This window comes from Mus musculus, chromosome 4, assembly GCF_000001635.26.
Source record: "Mus musculus strain C57BL/6J chromosome 4, GRCm38.p6 C57BL/6J".
In the NCBI taxonomy this organism is placed as follows: domain Eukaryota; kingdom Metazoa; phylum Chordata; class Mammalia; order Rodentia; family Muridae; genus Mus; species Mus musculus.
Window position 1 is genome coordinate 52,359,747 of NC_000070.6, and position 4,253 is coordinate 52,363,999.

The following is a 4,253-nucleotide window of genomic DNA, read 5'->3' on the forward strand; positions in this document are numbered from 1 at the left end:
ACGCTTACCCACAAAGCCATCTCATAGACTCCAGGTTCAATTATTGGAGCTACCCATGGCTGTTTTCACTTTTTTTTCTCCAAATATCCACTGACCTTGATTATGTAATCTAAATTTTGGTGACTAAAATGTCCCATATACTGGCTTTCAACTGTATTTTTTCCTCCTTGTTCCATCTGGTTGCAATCCTTCTCCTTATGCCCCTATTTACATGTTTTTGTGGGGTTTTTTTCTTATAACTGTCTCATATGTGTGTGCTATTTGGTTTTCCACTGACACTTTAATTTAGTATATATATGAAGACTGATGATCCTCTGCTATAAATCCCCATACGTGATAGATGTCTATTGGTCTTACTAAATGATACTTTTTTCAAACCTCTGAAACAATAACCTCAGGAGTTGTACTACATTTCTATAATATATTCACTCCATTTCATCTGACTATATTCATTAACTAATCCAAAAATATAGCATCTATGTTGTGGCATCCCATAGTAATGGTATTATGAATTCTCATACCTCATTTGCTTGCCTTCTGTCAGACATTTTCCTCATGACTATTCTTCTTGACAGTTGGGATTGTTTCCAGGGTGAGTGACTGACAGGAAAATTACTCTATGGCTTCTGATATATTCTAGGATTAAGACACTAAAAACACTTACATGAATTTGATTTTGCCTACCTTCTGATCACCATCACCCTAATCTTTTACCCAACTTGATTGTCATACACTGATTAGTTACCAAAGTTATATTACAGGAACATAGATTTATCACATTGATCATATTCAGAAAAAAAAAACGTATACAACTACAGGAATTTTCAATGAATGTTAAATAAAACTAATTCATTGATCAATATTTTTCACAACTTTATCATATGTTGTCATCTTCCATTTCAAAATAACATATGGCTCTCTAGCTTCTTCATACAGATCACAAAGGCTATGATGTGATGGCTGAGCAGCATTTGTTCCCGGTGAGGCGAGGAGCTAGGCAAACTTATACAGTAAGTGACAGTGTATACTTCTTGGTCGTCTTCTTTGACCACCCCGAGTCCTTCCAGAGACAGCATTTACTTTTTCTGGAAGAAACCAGTAATGGACACTTGTCTGTTGGATTTACCCAGAGCCGCAGCCCTTTTCCTGGGGCTCTTCTCTGAGTCTTCTCTGGGCTCCCTTTTCACAGCGACAGCAGAGGGTCTGTGTGCTGAGGCCGGCTTCTTCTTAAGGTCCTCCTCACTGTCTGTGCAGGACTCACTCTCATAGACTTTCTCAGTCACTACGCAGCCTTCTTCATCCACAAAGGGTTTAGATTTCAGTACACGCTTTCGTTTTCTCTTATTGTCTCCACCTGAACGCTTGACAGGAGGAGGCTCAGTTTTGGGGCCTAGGATCAAGAGGTGGAGATACAGGAACTGGAGATGGCGAGCCGGCTTCAGACATCTCAGGAGAGTTTGCAAAGACTTCATCTTCACTGCTATCAGACTGAGGAAGCTTGATTCTTCTTCTCTTTTTCTTCAGCTTTTCGGTTTCCTATGCTTCCTCATCAGATAAGTATGCTCGCTTGCCCCTGTTGCTTTTCTCCCTCTCCTGCACCTTCGCAGGCTCGGACTTTCTGCTGGATTTCTTCAGAGCTGGGGGAGCTGCCAGCTTTGGTTCAGTGACAGACACTGGAGGTTGCTCCGGTGTTTTTTCTTCCTTTACTGCTTGTTCTGAATCCAAATTGACTTTAAATTTATTCATTGCAACTTTTCAAAAAAAGTTCCCTTTTCCTAGTAGTGCTTTGCCCCCAGCGGAAGACGGCGCTTGTTACTTCTCCGGCCTCTGTTTCGGTTTCCTTGTTGGTGTCTTGGGTTTTAGTAGCAGCTTTAGAGATTAGATTTAGAGCCCAAAGGAAACATTCCCATGATTCCTTTGGGCTGCTGGAAGCCTGTTTGGGGGCAGGTGGATGGCCATTGGTAGTCAGATCATTGGCTTGTGTCTCACTTTCTGCCTGAAGATTTGATTGCTCATACTTTCTGGAAGATGGGGATTCTGCAGGAGCTCTGGGGACTGCAGCTGCACACTGTATGGCACTAAACTTGCTGCAGTTCTGCAAATTGCTTTTAAGGATGTCATAGTCGGTATTGAACAGAGGCTCACCGTCCTTTAGCATAGATTTCTGGATGCTGTACACCTGGATGCTGGCAGTCACAGCTAAGTAGGACTTCACTGTTTATCCTCTCACTACTGCTACCTTGTGGCAAGAATGTCCGTTCTGTATGCGACTGCCAGACACCAAGTAGGTAACATGCAGCTGAGCTCCTGACTTTTCTTTCCGTTTCCTTTCAACCTATTCATAGAGCATCTGTTTGGCCTGGTTAACATGAACGCCTAGTGTATAGCTTAGTCACTTGTAAGTCACGATCTTTTTCTGGTCCGTGAAAACTCATCTGTGTTTTCTGAATACGCTCTTCTGCCATGGTGGTGCAGCTTCAAGTCCTTTGTTCAACCCACCTCAGCCACAGCTCCCGCCCAAATTCTTAACTTTTTAATCACAAATAACTGGCAAAAAGTAAAAACCAAAAAAAAATCCTCTTTTCTAATCACTTGAAAAATTAGGTATTTGAAGTCTATATATTCACTTCTATGATCTGGTACTTTTTGGGTATTATCACATTGCTATTGCTGAGCATGGCAATTAATTTATTCACAAACTACTACTAAATACATATAATCAATGAGACATTTGGAATATGCTAGGGATTATAAGAACTAAGAAAAGCAGGTCTAACCCACGCTATATGCAAATCTCATGGAGAAACCAAATCTAGCATTTAACTATAACATATAACTAAGTGTAAATGTTTTTAGCTATATAATGGTAACTGAACTAGGTATAACAGAAATATATATGGCAAGATGAAACAACCTATTGAAGACCCTGTGGTAAAAAGAAGGTGTTTTCATTTTTAAATGTATGTTATATCCTGTAGGCTACAAAGTACTAGAAAGTAGACTGATTTCTGAAGCCTTGGGACTAGACAAGGTCTAGCATAACCCTAACACTGAAGACAGGGAGCTCAAGCTGCACACAGATCACACTCCTGGCTCATGTTCTTTTTTTAAAATATATTTTTTTATTTTAATTAATCTACTTTTTACACTCTATATTTTATTTTCCCCCATTCACCCTCCAACTGTTCCACATCCCATACCTCCTCCCCACCCCACCACGGAGATGCCCCTACCTCCCACCCCACCTGACCTGTAAACTCCCAGGGACCTCCAGTCTCTTGAGGATTAGGTGCATCATCTCTGAGTGAAAAGACCCGGCAGTCCTCTGCTGTATATGTATTGGGGACCTCATGTCGGCTGGTATATGCTGTCTGTTTGGTGGTCCCGTGTTTGAGAGATCTTGGAGGTCCAGATTTATTGGGACTGCTGGTCCTCCTACAGGATTGCCCTTCTGCTCAGCTTCTTTCAGCCTTCTCTTATTCAACAACAGGGGTCAGCTGCTTCTGTCCATTGGATGTGTGCAAATAACTGCATGTGACTCTTTTAGCTGTTTTGGGGGTCTTTTGGAGGGCAGTCATGGTAGGTCCCTTTTTGTGAGTGCCCCGTAGCCTCAGTAATAGTGTCAGGCCTTAGGACCTTCCCTTGAGCTGGCTCTCACTTTGGACCTGTCGCTGGACCTTCTCTTCCTCGGGCTCCTCTCCATTTCCAACTCTGTAATTTTTTCAGACAGGAAAAAGTATGCGCCCGAGTTGTGACTGTGGGATGACAGCCCCATCCCTCACTTGATGTCCCGTCTTCCTGCTGGAGGTGGGCTCAACAAGTTCCCTCTCCCTACTGCCTGACATTTCATCTAAGGTCCCTCCCTTTGCATCCTGAAAGTCTCTGACCTCCTAGCTCTCTGGTGCTTTTTGGACTGTTCTCCAAGCTTGTTTCCATTCTTTCTGTTGGCTCTCAGGGCTTTAGTCGTTTTCCCTCACCCAATACTAGATCAGGTTCCCCTCTTCCTCCTATTCCCACCCTCCCCATCTGCTTTCCTTCCCAGGTCCTTCCTCCCTCCCAACTTGTAATTGCTTTCTTCTCTCTCCCAAGTGTGACTGAGGCTCCTCACTTGGGCACTTCAGCTTGTTGAGTTTTTTGAGTTCTGTGGACTGGATCTTGGGTATTCTGTTTTTGTTTGTTTGTTTGTTTGGTTGGTTGGTTGGTTGGTTGGTTGGTTGGTTTTTTTGGCTAACATCCACTTATTAGTGAGTACA

General features: G+C 42.7%; 1 pseudogene; it reads right to left on the bottom strand.

Annotated features, from left to right (window-relative positions):
* On the bottom strand, positions 954–2,518 carry Gm12475 (predicted gene 12475; annotated as a pseudogene).